General features: G+C 37.5%; 1 long non-coding RNA gene across 1 annotated transcript in view; it reads right to left on the bottom strand.

The window, feature by feature from the left end:
- Positions 1-6,441: 6,441 nt before the first annotated feature.
- LOC139430017 (uncharacterized) overlaps positions 6,442-25,576 on the bottom strand; it is a 52,890-nt gene continuing 33,755 nt past the window's right edge. The window contains exon 2 of the long non-coding RNA XR_011640584.1: positions 6,442-7,299. This is a non-coding gene — a long non-coding RNA (uncharacterized lncRNA). The remainder of the gene's footprint in view (positions 7,300-25,576) is intronic.

Genomic DNA, 25,576 nt, shown 5'->3' on the forward strand with positions numbered 1-25,576 from the left:
TTTCTGTATATGTATTAATGCGACCGGAATAATTTCAGTTGATTTTCAATTAAATAAAGATATGTAGGGTGTATGTTATTTTCTCGGATCAAGTTAGAGAATTGCAATCCTGGTTTGTATGCCTTGTGTAATGCCATTACAAAGGAAAGTAATTAAAGTCGAAGGTGGTCAATCATTGGCGAACAATAAGTCCTTTCAGGTCGTCCCGTATCCGCGCTTCCATTTAAACACCCAAACCGTTCTCTTTTTGCCCTTTCGTCACACAGAACGGTCTCCCAGGCGTCTCGTTAATTAACATTGACGTCGGAGGCTAAGAGCAATAATTGGCCTTCAATACCTCGGCTCCTACAATTTCGGTCGGCATAACAGGCTTGTTATGGGTCGACTGATTGATACTGTTTCACTGTGGTTAAGAAAAACTTCCTCGCTTTATCTGGGATAAATTAAATTACGGTCTTATTAGTCGTTCCGCGTGTAAGTTTTCACCCTTTTCTTTCTTAGTAAATACACAGCTTCGAGCTCACCCATTGTTGTGTTAGATTGAAGCAAGAAGGGGAAAGAACGGAAACTCTCTGATGGGTAATCATTATACAGCGATTCTCAAAAAAAGCCAATCTATCGCTTGTCACTTGTCACCGGTTGTTTTTGGAGTGTGAGACCGTTTAAAATGCGCGCGAGAGAGAGATAAGCTGTTGCAGACAAAACATTGCATTGACGTCGTGGTAAGATTAATGACACGATTGTCCTCTAGAAACGCTGCTGGCAGGAAATTAGTTTCGACGAACAGAGTCGCCTCTTGCACGGACCATACATTGTCGAAATTATGCGGTGTAATGTACCTACAAAGTCCGCGAACCCATATGTGGCACACACAAGTCTTAAACAGCATCTCAAGATCATCTGTAAGTAAATTTACGCTACAACTTAAGATAACTCGCGATTCAAAGGTGCTGCGAAATGAAGTCATTCATCATATTCTTGATTTCAAATAGTTGTATGTACAAAAGTAAAACAATGTTGCCTTATTTTTATGATGTCTCAAGCTCATTGTTCAACAAAACAAAGTTGTAGACAATTCTTATTTACGACTCTATACAGAATAACTAAACGTATTATTTCGCAACATTTTCCGTGGACAACCAGTTGCAAAGTAGTCTTTTCTCAGAACAATACCGGCACTTCGCCCAATGACTAATTACATACCATTACGTGAACTCTCCTTATTGTTAGTTGTTTAACCATAAAATCCTTATTTTATGAAAAGCATAATCGCAACTCTTCTTCCGAGCAAAACGGCGGACGACTCAAGGTATTATCGCTTAATTATTCGCTTTGGATCCGGGCGTCTGCGCCTCACTCATAATGCGGCAGCATAAATCTCGCGCCTCGTGCACTTGTATGGGCCCATAAATTATGAGCCTTAACTCTCTGCCGGGCGAGGAACATGTGTTGAATGACTTTCTTGCGAACGTCGTGCCATTTTACTCGCCAAACGTTTAGTGCAAGCATCGTTCGATGGATGTATTAATTAAAACCATTTGGTGGTGATCGATTGAGAAGTTATTTAATGAATAGTTTCATTCGTGTAAACGTAATTACTTACATAAATACTAAGGTGTTGGTTTAAAGTCTAGGAGATTAATTAAAAAAAAGGATTGTTGAAATTTGTAAAGGTTTCGTAAAGATGTGGTTGGGCGATTTAAAACAATTACAAAGCAAAATGCATTGCTAGAACGTACATACGGGTTAGGCGTAACCTGTAATGAAAGGAAAAGCTTCGAAACAATTTTATTGCAAACAAAAGCGACAAGGAACGTTTTGACATGGATTGAGCCATACCCATCAATTTAGAAAATAAATTATTTCAATGGGCAACAATAACATTCTCGAAAAAGTACAAGGGCCCTCTCGGCCGTTGTTTATAGCGTAGATTAGTGCAGCTGAATACTTGATGACTGGTAAGATTCCGGGCCCGTTCCTCGGCCTTTGTGAATGCTTTGTCCGCAAGATGAAAAGACTTCATTTGGCTCCTGTGCGGGCACAAAAGTCAAGCATTCCATTCCGACATCTCGACTTCGATTTAATTGAAGTTAGCTACTGTGAGGAGAAGAACAACTTTCGAACAATTTGGGATTTCAATCATGCCACTCCACTATGAAGTCCACTCCAAGTCATTCCATCCCTACTCTCTTTTTCTTTTCAAGTCTTTTCCTTCTTTACTTCTATTCCGAAAATGCTACAATCGACTGTTCCATTCACCTAAAAACCATCTTTACTTTTAACCCTTTTGTTACACTCCCCACAACTCAATAATTAAAGTACCAGGATTCAATTTTAAAATTGTTATATCAAACGGCTAAATCGCGATAACAATAATATCTTGTAATATGAACAGTTACACAGAAAGTTTAACCAAAGAATAGACGTTGCGTGGGCCACGCTCGTGTTAAAAGCAATGTTTATCGGTCTTTCTTTAATTATATTTTAGATGCAATCAGTGTCAGGGCCCTCCGAGGCCGGACGCACAATATGGCCGTCGTGATTGCTTCTTAATCCGTAAAGCTACGGCACCGAGCGCGCAATGAATACCAAAAGGCGCATTTTGAATAGATACACCGGTAGATTAATGCGACAGTATGGGAAACGGATAATTCAATATTTATCTGATATAATGGCACATTGTTAAACTTCGATGTTCGTATTCAATGTCTTCAGTTATCTTTTTCACCTCATTTTGAACTTCTATGGAATTACAAATATCACAATTAATAGTTATTTGTATATCAAGATTGTTAACTTTAATATTTTTGACGTGTTAATTTTTTTGTACTTAGAAAAATTTTAATGATTTGGTTTATGACATTTAAGAGAGGAAAATAATAGTATAAAAAGAAAGTGTTCATCAAAGAGAAGCCTCATTAATTGATAAAGGATTCTAGACTTTCTAAAACAGATGTTTTCATCCAGGAATTAATCGTACCCAAATATTATTATATTATAAAGAAAATATTACAATTTTGTCTGTTAAATTAAAGCACTTGAGATATACTACTCATAGATATTAATTAACTTTTACACTCTCGTAATCTCAATACTCCAGATAACTGTGGCTCAGGCTAACAAATAGATGGTTACAAAGCAAGGAAATCAGCTAAAGTCATTCTATACAAGCTGGTGGGTAAAGCATCTAGATGCCTTAGTGAGGAGGAGATTTTGTACATTGAATGGACATTTAACAACACAATACCATAATCTCTGGAAAGAAGAAATCTGTCATCGTCATGTATGGGCAGGTACTGCAATTGCTTTGCTGGTAAAAATATTTATCATTGACATACGAAATTGACAACCTTCTAAAGAAAGGCTGTATGTCATTTAACTTCGTCAGCTAAGCAAGTCGCCAGGCGCTGATTACCGTTAACACGAATTCAGATCTGGTTATTAGTTGATAGAGAACATTAACGAGTTGGAAAAAGAATGGTCAAGAATCATAGCTGGACTGCAGACTCAATCTACACTAAACCAATGCTTCTGTAAAAAATTTACGTTAAATACATGGGTGCAATCGACTATGATGTATTGGAACTGTAAAATACTTAGGTATAGAATGGTTTCTAGCTAGGAGTTCAATAGTTTTTATTGATTAACGTAGAAATGAGGAACGTTTTTTACAATATAGGAACTGTAGAAAATTCTTGGCAAAATCTTGGTTAAGGATTTGATGGTAATGGTCTGGGCTACTAGGGTGAAAATGCAGACACTGACGCTGATAATTTGCTTTAAGGTGTTGCGAAGTTTATGCGATAAAAATTGGGAGTGGAACCCCTCTAATTTTATGTAACTGTGGTTAAACCAATAATTACTTAAGATGCTGAAACCAGTATAGGAAAGCTTTTCAAGTGTCAGGTATCAGCAAACCTTTACGTACAGAACGGGTTGTTAAATTAGCAATTGCAAGTGCAATGGGAATCTCATCTGCTTTTACACATAGAAAAAGAGACTGTAACAGCTATAGATTTGATCAGTATGTCTCATCTTCTGATCTGTCCAATGTTAGGTATCCTAAAGGCTTTATTAGAACTAGTGATGTTGTATTAATACAATTGTATTACTAATCTCCTTGATTTGCTCGATCTTCGCCTAAATACTGAATGTTTAAAAAGTAATGGTCTTTATAAATACTACACTGCCTTTAAACCCAACCCAACCTATCAAAACCCAACTCAACCAAACTCAACCCAACCCAACCAAACCCTTTTAGAAAAGGAATTTCCCAACCCAACCTATCCCTATCCAACCAAACTCAACCCAACAAGCCACTCGCCAAGAGCTGACTAGCATTAAAACGGCTTTACTTCTGGAATTAACTTTTAATCGCAAAGCTTCTTGTTTTTAGATGTTGTGATGTCAATAAATCTTTTACATTGTCTCATACCAGGAGAATTGGTGCAGAGTAGACTGAGTATACACTTTGACTAAGTGCACTTTGACAGATTTATTGACATCACAACATTTAACAACAAGAAGCTTTGTGATTAAAACTTAATTCTAGAGGTAAAGCCATTTTAATGGTAATCAGCTCTTTACGAGTGGCTTGTCGGGTTGGATTTGGTTAAGTTGGGTTGGGTTGGGTAGGTATACCTTTAGAACTTAGACAGCTTAGATTTGAAGTCAACATTTTAATGGGAATCTTTACGTCAATACATTGGGATGATGCAGTGTAGAACTTAAGGGTAAAGTTGTCTCCAAGTTCATCATATTAAGGGAATTAAGAAAATTGTAATAATATAAATATGTAGTTTCAATTTATTTGATAGGTTTCAGTGCTACATAATGTTTCATGCTGCATTATATAGCACTGAAACCTTTCAAATAAATTGAAACTACATCATATTTATATTATTACAATTTTCTTAGTGTAGAACTTGTTTTATGCAAAGTTCCAGCGTCTTTTTATATCAAGGTCGATGATGTCAGAATCTCTATACTTGGGATGCAATTTATATCCCCTGATAATTTGAAAAATATTTGAGTTGTCCTTGATTCTCTTGGCATCTTTAAGATAATAATGCTGCGCAATGAAATGTGATGTTATCGATCGATTATATAAAAATTAAAAAATTAATAAATTCCTTACAAAGTGATACAAAAATTTTTCTCCCATTATAGTTTTTTTAATCCTTTTAGTGATTGTTATATAATTAAATCAGTAAATGTGTTGTAGGAGAGCGTTTCTATGGGTAGAAAGATTTTTAGGGGCGTCATAATTCGCGGATTAAATTAAATCTCGCCCATTGTAATATTAAAACATGTTTGTGCTATTGTGGTTATTGTTGCGGGCTATAACCCCGTCCTTTATCAGTTCTGCACGTCTCTGGGGCGCTTTGTTTTGCCTGGTCCTGGCGCGCAAATAAAACGTATGAATAATCACGAGTGAGTTATGGCGCATTACGCATTATGCACCGATTTGTTATGAATAATATTTTATTGTGTCGGTATTCATTACCCGAATGACCGATGAATACATTTACCTTGTTTATGGGGTCCTGTTTTATAAACGCGGTGCCCGGCGCTGATTAAAATATAAATAGGCATCATCGGGATGTGATGGGAATGCGAGGTGCTTTATGTTACCTACCGCGGTTTTACCGTTAACACTTGATTTATCGCGCCCGGTAGGTAAATTTTGTTGCAACTTGTAAGTACAAGTGGCGGGTTAATGTAACAGACTCGTTCATTCAACTGGGTGAAAGATTTTACAACAATAGCATAACCATAACAAAACTCTTTATAATTTTATTGGATGATTTTTTTTTTCGTTTATAAGGGTGAACAATTTTGAATCAAAATATACGCATATTAGTTTATATTAAGAAAACCAGTAAAAGCCAGGTGTAAAGTATTTACGATTAGAATGTGCCCTTTTTAAAATAAAACTAGAATTGAAATGAATCTGACCATAACTTGACCATAATAGCCGTCTTTATTAACTCCATATGTTGACGTCACAATTTAAGTGAAAAGCGACGTTTAATAAATTTTGTAACGCACTTCAAATTCTCGTCACCCGGGGCTACTCCTGGAGCATTTGAATATAAATGCACCCCAGAGCTCCGGTCATATGTTAGCTGTTAATTTCGAAGGGTGTGCGTGCGTATGTGGCTGCTCCCCACTCGAGATCGTCTAGAGAGCAGACCGTGCGTCGCTTAATCAATTCACATTCACATTGTATTAATCATATTAGGCCGAAATAAGAGGGGTTGCCGCAAAAAAAATTTAACGAAAATTTAATACTCCATTTAAAAAAAAACCAACATCATAGGTTTCAAACTGACAATCCTCCACCGTGAAAATTACATTGTTTGCAATAATTTAAGCGTTTCGATTTTCTATTTCGGTATTCTTAAAATACTTTGAGGCGTAGCAAAATGAAAACAGTGGTGAAGTCAAATGCGTCTATGTTTACGGAAATTATCTTGTTAAACCTCTGCCTCTGTTCTTTTTTGTATAAAAGAACTCGGGTCAGTTACAGTTAATTCCTTATCAATACATCACAGCGTGCTTTTAACCATTTTCTTTCCAAAACGAGAATAACTAATAAGTTACGCTTTGGGCAATTGTCAATTTCTTTTGACTCCAAAACACCGTAGTTACCAAAAATAGGCGTAGAGATCGTATCAGTTTTTGGATTAGGTGTAGAACAAATCGAACTTGAACAGGCACCAAACCGTCGTACAAGGTGGGATTTGTTTGGCCAAAAATGTAGATTAGTATCTTATTTCTTATCGAAAAGCATGGCACAATCGTAACCTAATCGGCGGATCAGGCATTTAACTTTCATTGTCAGAATGTACAATGAGTGTTTGTAGAGTAGCGCAGCACATCTGGCCTTAATACTGGATATTTGGTTTACAGAGAGGGGTATGTGGTGCTTTTGTGCGGGGGTACGGCCGAGGCAAATCGGCCGTGAATCAATAGATCCCCGTGATAGATAACATTTCACACACACTTGAGTCCAAACCGACGATTGTTTGTGTTAGCAGCGGAGGGGGTTGGTGATTTAATTTTATTTTCACACACTGCATACAACCAGTTTCAGCGGGGGGTTACATCAACCGAGTGGAGAGTGATTGGTGTTTACACAATGCGAATTATGGTCGTTTACGATTACGATAGTATCTCAAATCGGTTAGGTGCTTGTTTTCTAACCCAAGCTTTTATTGATGAAATTTTTTGAAAGACACTCTTATTTACAGTCTAATGACCATTTGGCCCAAATATTCACTCTGCTGGAGGTATCTGAAATTAAGAAAAAGCAATATATTACTATAAGAAAAATTAATGCAGCTAATATTTACAAATTCCGACAAATCTTGGAGGGCGTACATTGGTGTGAAATGGCATTGCTGCTTCCACACTCGTTTTTTCATGACCTTACTATCCCCACCACTTAAAGAAATTAAGAATCGTTTGGATGTGTTATATACTATCAATAGAGGGAACATAGTGATGAACAATAGAGTGAAGTAGATCTGAACTTCTTCGTTTCCAGCCATCAAATCAATATGTTCAAAATCACTTAATATGTTCCCACTAGCTATGTCATCAAAATCTTCATCATAGTCATCAGTTTCTATTATTCTCCATAATTTTTCATTAGTCACCCCTCTAACACTATACTAAACTGAAAATTGCTATGCAATTACTGATCTTCTAGGTTCCTCAACAAGAAACTCATTTTTTGTTGTTTTTTAGTAATAACGTACATTATACGTACAAATATTGACATATTTTGATCATAAATGAGGTTGCTTAATACGTAACAACTCTTAAAATTTAACTGATGTCAATTAATTTTAATTAAAGAAATATATATACAACAAATACATAACACCTTTATAGATGTTATATTCAAATGGTGATTTAAGATAATGATAAAAGAAAAAATGAAGAATACAATTGTAAAAGAATAAGAAGAAACATAAGATATTGCTTCATCACTGTTCTTTTGCACGTGTTGGAGCTCAACGGGATCCTCTGGTGGCGGCGCGGTGCACACGGTAGCAATTCCAGCCGCCGCATGGGGCCACCATTGTCTACGGACCATTTCGACCCGATATCATCATCCTCACTAATTGCCGCATATTATATTTTCAATTAACACCATGACATTTGTATTTTTACAATACTCGTCCCGATATTGCCTCCAGATAGGATTCTCCGTGCCTGTGTTATTTTGTAACAGACAAAAGTTAGTCCGCGCTAATCAACGCGGCCATTCTCTTTCCAAACTCAATCATCAAAAAAAATTTTAAAGGATGATTTTGAAAAGCGTGTTAAGAAAGTTTAGAAAATGAGGGTTCAATAAAATTGTTAACTAACTGTTTGTGTTGTTCGCATTTTTTTTCTGAATTTAAAGGTAAAAATTGTTGTAAAAGATCATAAAGTACCCCTAATAAAAATGTACAAATGGTAGCACAATTCAGGAAAGTCCAGGTGAAAGAGGTACTAAACGACCTTTTCTTTTTATGATGCCGACAGTTTATGACACGGTGTCTTAAGAAAAATAACCTGAAATACTTTGAACCGTTTTATGGTCCGAAAAATGTTATGACCCGTTTTGTACGGGATAGAGCAAATTGAAACTTTCACAGTTAAATATGTCGCAGTGCACAATGGGTTTTATTAGCTTCGAACGGTGGCTTGGTGCCAGACCTTTCCAAGAAACAATTGTTGAAAAATAAAACCGGAAAATGTTTTGGCAACATGTTTCGTCCTTCGACTTACCTTCTCAGAAAAAAAACTATAAAAAGAAAAGAATTGTTCTATTCAATGAGATATTGTAAACTATCAAAGAATAGAAAAATAAAAACCACTTACGTCATCATTCGAGTTCTCAATATCGACACAACCATATTTCTATCCTAAACCTTTTTTATGAATTGAGTAAATCAATGCGGCTCCTCTCAAGCGTGGAGTATAATATCAATTTAGCTTCGGACAACAAAGCTTGCCGAAAGCTTAAGTGCTTCGGCCTCAGTAGCTTTCACAGGCGCGTAGCTATTAATAATTTGTATTTCTATAGGTCCGAAATCATTTTTCACACACGTTTGTGACATAATACTTCCTATATTATACCAGTCGGACCCTTGAATCCCCTAGAAAAAGCGCAATGGACCCAACATCCTGTTGTACCGATATTGTGCAAATATTGCCGATTATTTACCGGGGACCATGGAAATTATGAAAGGGGCACAAAGCTGCCGAAAAATGCAATAGTTCTCGGTTTGTTGTGCGCATTGTATCTTTATGCAATTGTTAAAGCGTATTCTTGTTTGGATACAATACACAGAATACAAGTAAAATAGGATTATTTTTAATTTTTACAAATTATTTAAAATTAAATTATTTTATTAAACTAAATTTAACTGAGTAGATTTTAAATAGACAGTCTTGATGTATTAATTAAAAAAATTTCAATAAACTCTCTGGTTTGGAATTCAATTACTATTTACTTTGAATATTTTAATTGCCAAAGCAAAATTTTCGAATAGCATAAAAATACGAGTTTTCTTTGGCACTTTCCTTTACATTAACGCGACCGCCGCCGTTTGCGCGAGAAATCCAATGGTGTTTTCCTGAAAATTTCCACGTGGCCTCCTCCTAGGTTTTCAATTGGTTTATTCGCACCCACTTGAAACGGCGCTAACGAGAAAATTAAAAGCAAATTGCTTCCTTATGTCCGACAAAGGGTTTTCGCCCCGTGGTATGTCGGGTGCAAATTAGAAATAAAGCTGTTTTCCTTTTTCTTCCCTCGTTAATTAATGAGTGGCGAACCGCCACCTTTGCACTATACCAATTAACTTTACTCCCTTTGAGATTTTTCCCCTTCGGACTAACTACTAAAATGCGGCTAAATGCTTTTAACGCTTCAAACAAAATTAATTCATCTAGTACCTAGTGGTTTAATCTTTAGTACCTTAATACGCATTCACTTCATATGTAAATAAAAAAAAGCACAAAAAATAAGGTAGTAAAAAGAATCATATGTCAAAGATTTTACATATTTTCAATCAATCAGGTGTGTGAAGTTAGATCTACAAGATATCCTGGTAAGTTGCGAAGTGGAATCTCTATTCACCAGAGGTTGGTCTTCGCCACAAACTCATCCTGATTAGTAGAGTACCTATCATCGATATATTTTAATTGAATACGAAGGGGCAGCCACCTCTGTCACCTGTGATAGCCAATTTTTATGTGAAGCTGTTTGAAAAGGAAGCATTAAGGAAGAGTCCGTGGAAACCGAATCAACTAGGTTGATACTTACGTGATCTGGCAACAAAAGAGTGACTCCGAGAATTTACACAACATAATCACTTTCATGAATTGACCTTCTTCGTTTCCAGCCATCAAATCAATATCTTCAAAATCACTTAATATGTTTCCACCAGCTATGTCATCAAAATCTTCATCATAGTCATCAGCTTCTATTATTCATAATAATTTTTCATTAGTCACCCTTTTAACACTATTCCAGTTAGTCCTGAGTATGTTTCAGGATTAGTAGAGTACCTATCATCGATATATTTTAATTGAATACGAAGGGGCACCCACCTCTGGCACCTGTGATAGTCAATTTTTATGTGGAGCTGTTTGAAAAGGAAGCGTTAATGAAGAGTCCGTGGAAACCGAATCAACTAGGTTGATACTTACGTGATCTGGCAACAAAAGAGTGACTCCGAGAATTTACACAATATAATCACTTTCATGAATTGACCTTCTTCGTTTCCAGCCATCAAATCAATATCTTCAAAATCACTTAATATGTTTCCACCAGCTATGTCATCAAAATCTTCATCATAGTCATCAGCTTCTATTATTCATAATAATTTTTCATTAGTCACCCTTTTAACACTATTCCAGTTAGTCCTGAGTATGTCTCAGGATTAGTAGAGTACCTATCATCGATATATTTTAATTGAATACGAAGGGGCAGCCACCTCTGTCACCTGTGATAGCCAATTTTTATGTGGAGCTGTTTGAAAAGGAAGCGTTAAGGAAGAGTCCGTGGAAACCGAATCAACTAGGTTGACACTTACGTGATCTAGCAACAAAAGAGTGACTCCGAGAATTTACACAACATAATCACTTTCATGAATTGACCTTCTTCGTTTCCAGCCATCAAATCAATATCTTCAAAATCACTTAATATGTTTCCACCAGCTATGTCATCATAGTCATCAGCTTCTATTATTCATAATAATTTTTCATTAGTCACCCTTTTAACACTATTCCAGTTAGTCCTGAGTATGTTTCAGGATTAGTAGAGTACCTACCATCGATATATTTTAATTGGAAGGGAGAATTTTATGAGCAATACGAAGGGGCAGCCATGGGATCACCTTTGTGACCTGTGATAGCAAATTTTTATATGGAGCTGTTTGAAAAGGAAGCCTTAAGGAAGAGTCCGTGGAAACGGAAGCAACTTGGATGACACTTACGTGATCTGGCAACAAAACACTCCATAAATATACCATGGAAATGGAATCAAATACAAACAGGTACCTGCAAACTTTATCCCATCACCATCCAGAACAGAAGAAATCCGTGATTCAAACCTTATTCCAGCGTGCAGAAAGTATATGCGACAAAGAGAACTTAAATATAGAAGAAAGATTCCTACAAGATGTACTGCAGAAGACTACGATGGTACTATACCAGCCGGTTTTATCTGCCTGTCTTATATTTCAGGTGTGATGGAGCGAATTGCGAGATGCTTGAAGAAGAATGATATCACCAGCAACATACAGAAAGCTCTTTCAAGATAAACTAAAACCATTAAAGAAGCAGGAGTCTATCGGCTATTCAGTTGCGAGAAATATTATGTTAGCCAAAGTGGATGAATCATCGAGTACCGCATCAAGGAAAATTATAAGGATTGGCGACTGAATAGAATCCAACAATCTGCAGTCGCAGAGGATTGCCACAAAAGAGGACACACCATAGAGTTGGGCAAAACCAAACACTTTTTAAAAAGACGCAAGGCTTAACCCGAAAGTTTCTAGGTCAAGTGTTAATTCTTGTGATAGTGATAGATATAATAAATAGTTTGAATGATTTACGGATTGATATGAATAGTTATAATTTGATTGAAACACTAGGTGGTGTTCAGTAGCGCATACAGAGAGAGGTTCTAAAAGTAACAGTATAACAGCAGTCGAGAAAGCTATAAATTATTTTCGCACCTGGAAATCGATTTCTCCGGTCGCCGTATAATAGGTTATTTTTCGCAATAATCCGCACACAATGCCGGGGGCACTTCCACCCATTGTTGTAAGTGAAAAACGCCGACTCCGGTCCCGGAATGAATAGATGTCTATATATACTCTCATCGTCCGGGCGTCCGAAACGTCAGGCGCAAAACTTAAACACAGAACCAAACGACCGACGTGTAACATCTCTAATTAGATAGTCGTGACTGTGCGATTCTATTGTATGCCGTGACGTTAGCGGCCTCCGCTTCAATAAGAGGTCTTTTGATATTTGTAGGAATTTTAATCACGATTTTCTGAAAGAAAATCGAGATGAGAGATTTTGGAGAAATTTATTTCTTTTCAAGACATCCTAGTTTTATATTAATCTCGTAATGTAATTATAAAATGATTTCAATAAGGGTCAGATATCGAGGAAAATGAGATGGGACGCATGCAATAATAAGAATACGAGGATTATGAGAAGCGTTAATCCCTTATAGTTCAGAAAAAAGGTCGTACTAAAATAAATAGGGCACAATAGGTCCCACTCGCACATTGCGTACCGTACAATGGCGGACAACAGACACCAACAATGAAATAAAACACGCTCAATAGACAACATTAATCCGACCAACAAACATCGAACACTTTCCATTCAGGTTACAATGGCCCTCGGGGCTCTGAGCGAACGTATTCATTCCCCGATGGGCATCGACTTAATCCAGGGCGAATTCGGAAGTAAAGCGTAATAATTTTTTGGGGGCCATAGTTAACATATAAGGTCTTCCAGTTACCACTAATTCGTGCAGACATTGATACCGTGGGGTCGTCGATGCGATTTTAGACCTTATATCAACGAGCCGGAAGGTAAAAAAACTCGGAACAGATGATGGTCCACGCCGTTTGCATGCGAATGGGCTTAATGTGACGTCACTAATGCGGGATACATTGTTGATACATTGGTACGAAAGTTCCTGGTCGAAAATTAATCGTGTTGGCAGAAAATCTCTGAACGGTTCCTATTCATAAAAATGTAAAGAACACGTGCTTAACGGCGGGTGTTCCACTATTAAATGTCAAGTAACTATAATTTATTTTTTGTTATTAAGCTTCATTTACCCACTCAATATTACATAATTTGTACAATACACGACAAAGATACTGATTCAACGAACCAGGTGTTCTCTAAATTTGACAACAGTTGACATTCAATCTTATATCCTGATCCTGCCCTTACTATCTACAATCAGGTCTCAAACAAAAAAAAATACAATTACATGACAATGGCGTATCTACGCCTACTAACAGGGACTAGTGACGTCCCTAACGCGCTCCTCGTCGTGCCGATAGCATCTTAGCAGCACTTTGAGTTGGGACCGAGCGTGGAGAAGAGCACCTGAGCGGCTCGGGGCGGCTTCGGACGATGCAAAAGAAAAGGGGAATCAGATATGTTTAAAGTCAATCTGCCATTGTACGTCCAGAACTGATGGACAGGATTCTTAGTCCCGGTCCGAGTACAGATTGCTTGATCATTTAGCGAGCTACTAAAAAAACGGCCGCGGTCGGACGGTGGCTCCCCGATGCATGTTTTATTAAGTACGGAGACGGGGCAAACGAGCGACTGTCACGCTGTTGACGGTTTCGGGATTGTCCGTCGACAAATTGGAATCCGAAATTCGTTTAGTAATGGTATGCTTTCAGGCAGCTAAATGGTGTTCTACGGTCTTGTAAGCGATGATGTTGCATTTCGTGTATGTCATCAAAGTATACATGTATACTTACTCATAGCTTATTATGTATTTAAGCTCAACAAGGATTAAACAAAAAAGAAATATACAGTTAACGCTAAAATGTATGCGTCAAAACATGTTCGGTAATACATAAATTTAATTGAATGAATTGCTAATCCACAAATTTAATGTGTATGTTAATGTGCAATTGTTAGTTATTACAATAAAAATCGGTTGAGAATCACCAACTTAATTATAAATCTTCAAAGCTTGTAATATATTAACAGATATTAGTCTAGTTAGAGGGCTCTTGTCTCAGATTGTTCAACCTGTTTAGACCAAAGAGATAGAGGGTAGATAAAGATGTGCAATTAACTTTCTATACAACTTCCAATATTCTCTACCATTGAGGAATTTGTCAATGTTCATAGACTACTTCTAAACACTCAATAATTTTCATTGATTTTCTATAATTTTTGATAAGCTCTTGTAGCACAGTGTTGATTTGAATGAGTGACTTTGTCTGAGGTTTTAAAGTAAACGAAAGAAATAGGATTGCATAATAGAGACGATAAAAAGTGTCATATTGTAGAGGTTGTCATTTATCTCATAGTGTACCGTGATTGTGTCTAAAGCAATTCGCTTAAGTCCTACAACTCAGTGCACTGAGGAGTATTGTTAAGAGCTTTAAAAATCTGACACCTTACTACCTTGTCACATAAATCCATAAACCTGTGGTGAATATTTCGTTTGCTACGATCATGTGTCAATGCCTGCTGCCAGAACACCCTTAATACTTGTATATTACACGTTTATGTACTGATATCTGCTAAAATGCAAAATGAAAATACATCATCAGGCCAAGATCAATACTAGAAATTGAGGGATTTAATGGGGGATGCTGAACAATTCATTAAAATCTTTAAAGTACTGCTATACTCTACACTGTATCCAGTACTATTGAAATAATCTGGATTACATCGTCTTTTAAATCAAGTCTGAAATAAGCTCTTGAACCTAAGACATCGATCTTGCAACTCCAACTCCCATAGTAAAATGGTGAAGGTCGAGTTGATATAACAACAACAAAAAGGAAAACAACGAGTTGGAAATGGCTTGTGAGAATTGACCAATCATAGACTGGTTATGGATAAAATTAAAACCTATGCATCGTAATGATAGCAGTAAAGATAGCCTTAAAGATGTGATGGGAAGTGAGTTGACATTTATGAAGGACAAATCTTGGGAGTACTAATACACGAATATTAGATATAGCAAAGATTATTATAGGCTATCTCAGAAACTATAAAAGATACGAAAAAAGTAGGTGCCATGTCCCGGTCTCTTTTTCCAAGACTATAATAACACCCAAATTTGCCCACCCTGTACATTTTACAAGAAAATTGACTGGTGTGCAGAGATCAATGCTGTTAATCTCCTAAAGTTTTGCGAAATGCTAAAGCTGTATTGGCGGAATGGACCATGAAGAGTTCGGTGGTTACTTGAAGTTGATACTTAGATCAAATAGGTATAAATCGTTGAACGATGTAAAACCACGGTAATCACTGTGGATGAAGAAATTATCCCGACTCAACGTAGTTAGGGACGCAACTTTATAATAGGTTCTGTGCTATAAATGTCAAGTGGGTCGTGAGAAAGACTGTTTACATTGACGGATACGAAGTAAGCCCAGAAGCAAGCCAGCTTCAAAGGAGTGTTAATTTTGTATGTGTATGCCATCATTGTTCTTGTAGATGCGGATGCCCAACCGTCTAGTATATTAGACCATATACCACTAGTCCATAGAACCAGTTTCTGAGGTGGTAATTAGAGGCACCAAATCGTCACTTTGAATTGCATTGTAGTTATCGCAATCATTGATGAACTAGGAACGCCACGTCTCCAAAAATACGTGAAGATGGAATGTTACATCTCCTAACATTACTAGTAGAGCATAAAGGAACAATCACATCCGGACATTCTTGGTACTTGATCTGACACGCATGACTCGTTTTTAGAAGATGACAAATACCTCTCCGAAAAAGTGTTTAATGTATTATTTCTATGTATTTTATCTTCCTCTTGTTAATTTTTGTTTTTTTGGTCCTTTTACAGGTTGAGGCGTTCTTAGTTTCCGTATCATGTCCAAACAGTTATTCGTTCCAAAAAATGAGAATCATTTGCTATTGACTTCAAAAAGTTCCATGTTGAATATTATTTGAGCAGATATTTGAGAACTCAAGTCACTGCTCAAAATTCGATAAGAGTCAGAATTCTATTCCACGTTTTTCACATTGATGAACCGATTATTCTTGAAGAAGAATCTTTGTGCCGCCTTCAATCAACACTTTTTTTCATTGAACTTAGTGATTGAACACTGAAATTCTGTGGTAATTAGTTAGAGGTTTGAATAATGGGAATAGAGTCTCACATTTACAAGCAGAAGAATATTTGCTATGTTTAAAACGATACATCTAAAGCAACACAATGAAATACATACGTGACGCATAATTTCTAATAGAAACAAAACAAACTAACGTCGAGGTCAAAAATTTAGTTGGTAAAGATCTGATCTCACACTCTCGGCCAGTGGAACATGCCCCAATCAGCGATGAACAAGCTGAAATAGCGGAACACGCGGTGAGGGCCGTGTTAAGAGATGTACCGATAGTGTTTCTGTCTTGTTCAATGACGTTGAAACCGATGCACAGTAGTGTACCGATATCGCGATAGTAGATTTATAGAAACATTTGCGAAAGTGGCGCCATAATTCATACGATCTCGTAGCATATTTTCGCTCATAAATCGCGGCGGCGTCGTGGTCGCCACAATCCGATTTGCATGTGATGTCGATAAATCCCAAGTAAGCCTAGGAGCGAACGTTATGGTTTTATGGATTTATGATACGTGCCATGACAGAACGAGTAAAAGCGAAACCAATGAAGGATTGAAAAGTTTTTATGAATAAATATAATAAATTTATAACGAAGTTTTTATAAGAAGTCAGTATTGGTAATGAAATTGTAAAAGATGGAATGTTAGATTTAGCTTCTAACTAGCATAAGAAAAAGAATTAAAGAGGAGTAACGTAATAAAACGAGAGGAATAGGGCGTTATAAACACATCTCTGTGACACAAAATGCATTAATTACAGGCAAATATTTATGGTTTTATTGAGGCAGGTGAGAGATCGGGCCATAAAAGAAAAGCGGTGAATATCTCGCGGGTCTCACCTCCGTTATTAATATTTATTATGACCCGTTCGTCGCCGCGGGGGGTTTCTTTACTGCTACTGCCCCTCTTCGTCCCTGTCGCATCCTCAGATACGGGATTCCACGTATGGAAATTGCCTTTTAATTTATCACACTCGGACACACTCCTCTATTGTCCATTTGCATCGGGGTGTTAATTTTATTTATTTGTCGTTCCTCCATTACGGTGATTGGAGCCTACGACTCGACGGCGTGTTTACACCCAGATGACGAGGTACCCATTAGCAACTAACACTTGCAAAACGCGTGTCATTAGATTATAGTTATTGACGATCAATTTCTTACCACACCCAACTTCATTTTCAAGCGTTTTACCTTAATAATACATTCAACGAAAATTTCGTTTAACATTTCGATTGCTTAAAACTTAAAACCCCTTCCGACCCCTTTTTATCCACAATCACAAATACAATCGATAAATCGTTTATCTTAAGTACCACAAACTCGGTTCGGGGCAGAGACACCGCGTCGCGACGAGGGATTGAAATCGTAATTAAGCAAACACACGGCACGTCAATGCCACTTACGATAATCAAAACGCCAAACACCGACGCCGGGGCCGGTCTAAAGGGGGTTCCGAGGGGACTCCACGGGGGCCGCACAATGCCCACTTCGTATAATCTCTTTACCAGCACATCACCGTCAGCAAGAAGACAAACGGAGGAGAGCTCGATTCTCACCCTTCCTCAGTCTTTCAACGCGGACGGCGAGGTTCGCCCCTGCACGAGAAGATAAACGCTCTTCCAGACACTTGTATGGTAAAAATCCCTGTTAGCGCTTAGCAGGTCCTCTATGCATGTAAATAGCAATGTAAATATTGAAACGGATGCTTGTGACGCCCTCCACAGCGGCGGTCATTAGCACGCGAAACCCCACGGAGCTCAAACCGCGTTTTGCTGACATATTCACTTAGACGAGTTCTTTATTCAGTAGACATGTCATTGAAATTCTTTTTATCGTTGTTAAAAATGAACCTGGTTCTTACTCTCAATAGATATTCAAATAAGAACAGTCTAGAAATAAGAAAAATACACAATAAAAACACATAGTTCCACATTTTCCAATTTTTCTCGTTCCTTCAATTTCAAAACTCCACGTCGCAGTTCGATTTCGCCAGATATATCGTTTGTCCAGTAGATGGACGAACGATAAAAGGGCCGCTTCGACAGGTGCATCATCGGCAGTGCATTAGCGAAGAATGGCGGCCAATGAAGCTATTATTGACCACCGGTGGACGAGAGTGGTTTTTTCTACCAATCATTGTTTGCCAGATGCCGGTGTGATTGAAACATATCGGCCCCGGAGAGAAAAATACGTCCGCCTCCTTATCGCAATCAATCACTAATGCGGTTTGTTAGCCCTTTCACGATGTTCTCTGCCTTTCCACGAAACGGCGCCCGGGTGAGTGATTTATTTGATGTTTTGATTTCCGAACACGATGTTTTTAGCGTAATGTCTTGCTAAAAAGGATTTTGAAGGGTTGTTGTTATATTAGATTAATAAATATTTTTTTTCTTTTCAATTTCTTTGGTATTAACCCCACTATTTATGTGTATTATAAGAAGCATAGTAAAAATACACCTCCATTCATAGTTTATAGAACGACCGTTTGCAACCAAAATACAAAGGTCCTCAATTATCTTGTAGGGTTTCACCGAACCCTCACAAACACTATAATTACACACATTATTCTTAGTGTCGTGGGGGTAGTTCGGTTGCTACCTGCCACTATACTCCCACAATTTATGTTAAATTTTCGGAAAAGGATCCAACCCGATCCCATTCGTACTTCCTTCTCAACGCGAACACACGCGGTGCCGCCAAAAGAAGGAGGAAAAAGGAGAACGCGTCCGGACCCCGAAGCACCACCACCGCTGCCGGACACAAAAGCTCACAAAAGCTCTCGGTATTCGCAACGCGTGTATATTTTAGCGGGGCTTTTGTCCATTCGTTGAATAGAATAAAACTGTGCAACGGATTGAATGCGCTGAATGGTCGATATAATACATTGTCATATGGTCTTTTCCTAGTGACAATGCGTTTGTGTGTGGCATTAGAGAATGGGGGTATTACCTCCAACAATACCATCTCACCTTCGTAACGATACGAAAGGACCTTATATGACCTACGCTTAAGGACTACATTCCGATGGTTTTGCTATATGGTATTACATTGACGATACAATAGAAATGGAAATATAATGAATGAAAATGTTTGACAATTTTTGGAGCACGATTTTTTTTGTGCTCTATATTCAGATTGAATGTGCAAAAAAAAAACATTTTTATAGTACAATTTCTATTACACGATATAGTGATCATTATATTAAGAATGTTTGTTTACAGAAATTCTCCCTGTTAATATGAGTAAAGGCGAGGATTTAGAGATACATATCAACAGGTGAGTCCGCTATATATTCAGCCAAGATCTCATTTAGGTTGGCATTTTTATTTTGGCATGGAGATGTTCAAATCAGGTATGGCCTTCCTAATTTTATGCCCTCAACCTCAATCGTACATTTTTTCATGTTGACTATGGTGAGGTTTTCAATTATGTAAATTGCATTCTAATGGACAAATGCAGTAGTGCTTTGCGATTGATTAGAAGCTTATTAACACTAAATTCTTGTATTATAATTGTATTTTGTTTAATGCCAGGAAGAAACTCTCTGTCAATCGATCTCAACTTCGTCGTGAAGAAACCACCACCGCAGTACTTTCACCGTTCTGAGATATTGATGCAGATATTGCTCAGTGTGCAGACTCACGTTGAGATCCGTGCTTCGAAACATTATGGCAACATATTTTGCTGTCTACAAGAAAACCTACTCAGGAGCTAGTATTATAAACCTCTGCCGTGATTTTGTTAACAGAAATAGCCCTTTTATTTAGATAAGGTACCTACTTAAGTTTGAAAAAAAGCTCTAATTTGACATTCTTAAAATTGCAGCAAATCATGACATCATTTCGTCCATATCTTCTATCATAGTGTTCATCTGATTAATCACCAACTGTTGCTTTGAGTTCTGAAATCATCCAATTGCAAACATTAAGTTGAAGTTTTGTATCTTGAATTCTCTTCAAAACTTTATATTTGCAGCAACACCTCATCATCAATCCGATACAGTTCTATTATGGTGACTACAGAACTCTAAATTTTGGAGTCATTCAATCATAGACTGGTTTTTTAAAGATAGCTAAATACGCCAAAAAAACAGAGATTGTGCTGAAAAGGAAATCTTTCAATTGAAACTTGATTTAAAGACTTTTGACTTCTGATACAGTTTTCTTGCTTTGAGTTCTGGAACTCATGGAAGAACTCGGGAATAGTGGTTTTTGTATGGGTTGATCTTCTTCTTTGTTTTCTTCTTCTTTTATTTAAGAAAAATCGTCCAATTTTGACATTTTGTGATTTATGCTATGTCACTAGAAACTAGTGATAGATAAATATGAAACAATCATGAACAAATCGAAACTTACATACTAAAATTAATATTTGGTAGGTCCTCCCTTGGTAGCAAGAACTGCTGCTAATCGTCGAGGCATGGAATCAACTAAATTAGCTATAATTTCTGGTGAAATACTTTACTATTCATAGCTTCCGAATTTTGCGGTCAAGAAGCTCCCATTCGTGCTCTATTGGGTTGAGGTCGAGTGATTGCGGTGGTGATTGTAGCTGTTTAGGGACAATATATAATACCCATTCCTTCACAATGTGACCTGTGTGCTTGGGATCTCTTAATAACATAGTCTGGTACACTTAAACTGAGAGAAAGTCTTTTTCTTGTCTCATTCAACGTTGTATTTTCTGGATTTTGTGTCTGTTATATGTCTAAAATTAATGTTTGATGATATAATCACATTTTTTCTGAATACTCTCTTAACCACTTTTAACCGCTGGGTTATTATGTTCGATTATTGATGTATTCTGGTATCACGCGCTTTCACATTGCAGTGATGAATATATTGTCTTGAAATTATTCTCTACTCAAGTCTAATTCATCATACTAATTATATACGTATTAACATGTGTGATTTAATTATTTTTAGCTTCAGAAATTCTGCCACCAAAGTCATAGGTTTGGTTCTTAATATCTAAATATTGTTCTTAATTTCAAAAGACTCAACAGAATTGTTGATTTTTGAGGTTGGGTATTAAATAACATTCTTTTGCACAACGCATTTGGCCTTATTGTTATATACATTTCTGAATAATCTGGAAGTGGACCAACATTGGCCAGAACATACCAGAAATAGTTTTTAGGAATGTTATTGGTAGATGCATTTCCATGCTGGCTCCATCGTGGCTTAAGTCAGAAAACGATATGTTCTTACCCAAGTAAAATTGTTGATCATAAAAAGTTGCCCTTCTAAATTTTTTTTAACATCAATTTCGTTAATAGTGTGATACTTTTTGATTCAAACCAAAAGGGAGTTTGTAATAAACCGTCAAAAGCAATTAGTAACACATCTCGGCATATGAATATAAATAATCATACGTACACACCCCTTGGTTGCAGTAATTTATAAAATCCTCGCAAAAAAGTTACGACCATACGAGCACACCGGTCTGCAGATGTAACAATGGGCAGATTACAATAGACAAAGTGCGGCTCTGGCTGTCGCGTCACATTAGATATGATTGATGTCTCCCGGCCTTTTGTTCACTCTCTCTCCGTCCTTTTCTTTCTCGTTCTCTTACGTACACATATCCACACAGACGTTACGACTCCGGAACGTTCGGAATTTATTTCTATCTGTGAGAAAACAACGTGAAGTTGGACAGGAGCAGAACGCTCTCTGTGGCCCCTTGTAATTTCGGGGTGTGATTTTTTTCCGCCCGGCTCGCGTAAACAACCACTTTTATTATCGTCTCTCCCACTTTTATTACGTTCGCTTTATTACCGAACCCTTTTGTGTCTAAACAAGCTTATTGTCGTTTTATTTGGAAGAGAGACGACCGGATTTTCGTCGATTTATGACCGCTGGGATGATAAAGGGATTGTGATTAAAATAGGATTAGGGCTATTTTAGAGATGATTTTTTAAAAGGCTACAATTTGTACGCATAAAAACTTGAAATTCAGTGTTTTTCTATGAAATAAATAATAAAGATTATAGAGAAAAAAGGTCGTTAGATAACTTGTATACCTGTTTTTATAATTGAATAAGAGATTTTGATGAGGGCAATCCTTTTTCATTCAATCAAAAAATCACACAGGAAGTAATGCTTACGAAAACACGACCTTTGACCTGCAAAAATCGATCAAACCGAACCGCACGGTGGGTACGTATCTGCTAGCAGGCTTTTATTTTCCCAAGTTGTCGGTCCCTTCTTCTTCCTCTCTCTTCCTTGATCCATCTGGAGGACGATGTCGAGTCTGACAAAGGCCTTAATACGGACGGACATTTATAGCTTGCCGCTTGACGCGGCGAATCACGAATTTGCTTGCCTTTGTTGCCCCATTGTGCAGATGAACCCGTAACTGTTGGCGTTTATAACGTCTCTAATGGTTATGGCCCCTGTGTGCCGAGAACGTCCTCTGCTTCTTTTACGATACCCTGCCCGTACGTTGAGCTTATGTCTGCTATAAATTACCAAGGCAATTTTAAGAAGATCCGTAAAATCTGAAACCTTTCTTCAAGACGTCTTCGCATATTATTTTCTTATGCCTTTAGTGCAATCTTTATTTAAGACTGATTTAATGCTTTTGCCACTGGTATGTCATATTTTGAATTAACAAAAACGATTCTAATTGTATAAATAATATCAAATCAATCTTTTCTGTAAATAGAAAAAGTTATTTATTTATAATTTCGTGCTGGTTTGGAGAGTGAACGCGACACGAAATCTCAGGGTACAAATTAATGGTTTCCTATAATTTTTACAAAGCAGTCGGAGCAGGTCGTCTGAGAGAATACAAATTTATTATGCAGATTTATTTATAGTTCATTGTGCCGCTGCCACAATAAGTTAGCGTTCGAGTAGGAGATTTTGACCCTGCCAGACACAGTGGCGACTGTGGAATACCACCTTGGCCGTTCCAACACCTGAGAATGTCTTTGGCCCCATGCTGACTTCTCCACCCTCCCGGTTCAATTTAGGCTCAGCGAGAGGCTTCTTGCGTGCACCGCGTCGCATTCATAAAAACGAACAGGAGGAAACAATGAAAAGAGAGGGCATGTAAGAAACGAAAGTTTTTAAACCCCTTTCGATCCAGAAAAAATTTCACATTGTATAACTACCGTGTCATTTTTTTTTATTCGTGAAAACGAATGTTACGATTTCGGTCTTTTACTTCTACCTACTTTTATATAGAGTATTTGGCCAAAGCGTGTGACTTGATCATTACAGGCCCATTCAAACTCAGGTAGATTATATTAAAAATTCATTTTTCTTTGCAACCGTACCCTTTGTTAAAACTATTGTGCCGTTTTATGCCTCTCGTATGTTTGTACATATGTTCGCACGTTTAGTACAATTGTTTTTGCGGCGTAATAAGAGTTTGTTCTCCAGGAATAATTCATGCACAATTTAATCGTGCGATAAAACGAGTCATTGTCGTTAAATTTTTCTCGTTTCATTGTGAGAAACCAATCAAAAGGAAATTATTATTGTTTTCATCTATTCATTACGGTACGAATCAATCTGCGAAGGACGTCGCGGCATGATTGATGTATTCAATAAGACAAAGACGGAAATTCCTATTAATGCGGTCGTGTTATGCATAATAGTAATCCTCCGCATGCAACATTTGCATATCTACTAACATTGCCTATTGTATGTACAGATTGTTTGGTATTGTGCTCCTCCGGTCTCATCAAAAGATTAATTGTCTTATCCATATTCCAATATAAAATAAAACGCAAATCTTGCAATAAATTAATCAACAAACAACCTTTTTAAAAGTTAACAAAATAAACGCATGAATTAATGTATAATATTTCATTTGTGTCGAAAAACCCTTATCCTTCTCACAGGATATCACGCGTTTATACGCTTATCCGAATTCAATCTATTAAGAAAAAAGGGCCTCGGTGGTTCTTTACATCCTCCCCCTCACCGAAGGCATTTTCATGAATGACTGTCCAGAACGGACCTCGTCACTTCTTCTGAGGGCACCTGCATTGTGTCTTCGAAAAAATGCAGTCAAGAGGGTGGAGAGAAGAAATGGGCCCGGCGTTTCGATGATCCCAGACATTTCGGCGCCGAAGAAGTCTCCCGGACGAGACAGCCTGGAACCTTCGCCGGTTCGAAACCGAAAAAATGCCCTGAGAAGAAATAACACGGACGTTTATGTCTATAAAATACCTTTATTAAGGCTCGGGGGCCGGACGATTAACATAAAATTATCCTTTCTTTAGGTGTAATGATCCTCGTAAATTCGCTCTTGAAACGGCAGGCTTAAAAGGTTTTGGGGAAAATGGGGAATAACAACTTTTTAATGTCACGGTTTTTAAAGGATAATTGTAAGGTGAGATTTCTTTTTGTCTCATTTTTTCTCTATATACGTTTATTGGTAATAAATCATGGGGTTTATGTCATGGATTTAATTTGCATCTTTGTTATGATGGAATAATTATAAATTAATACTTAAGATTAGATGAAAATTTTCGGATGTGGTTGCATGCTGAATCATGGTTTATTAGACAAGATGTATTGTTGAAGGTGAGCATCGGCATCTAAAAAAGCTAAACAATTTATGGTAACAGAGCGTCAGTGTGGCGTAAAGAAACGACTAACAAAGCACCGGAAACCCTTAAAGATGCTGCCATCGGGGAAACCATTCGATCGCACAAAGAGGTGTGGTCAGTTTTCACAGAAAACAAAATACGTCCTCACTGTATCTCCTCTACCTGCCGTGGCATTCCACCGGGAGTCACCATTGATACAGAATGTTCTTTTTGTGTTCTCCATAGCATCATCTCTTTCTACCACACGGGGATCGAGTGCGATTGTCGCCGATTCCTATTCACAGATTCTACGGTGGTGTACGTTTTGAATGCGTTTGGTTTTTTGGTCCTTAGGGCGGACTCTGTGTCCCCATTATTCGCAGATTATTGTTTTCTTACCGGGGCTATTCAGGGACACCTGAACAATGTCGCATGGCCTCACATTATACCCGTCCATTGTACGTTTCAGTAGCGCAGATTGCTGGAAAGGCCTACGCTTTTCAAAAAGTTTCGTTCATTCATAACGGGCACAATTGGCAAAACGTGTCTGGAGTAGATGTTATAGTTATTATAAAGTTAAAAAGAAGGACTGTGTATTTTAGTATTTGTTCGAATAGTTTCTTTTGCACAAAAGGGATCAGGTCGATC

The sequence above is a fragment of the Onthophagus taurus genome, chromosome 6 (assembly GCF_036711975.1).
Source record: "Onthophagus taurus isolate NC chromosome 6, IU_Otau_3.0, whole genome shotgun sequence".
NCBI lineage: Eukaryota > Metazoa > Arthropoda > Insecta > Coleoptera > Scarabaeidae > Onthophagus > Onthophagus taurus.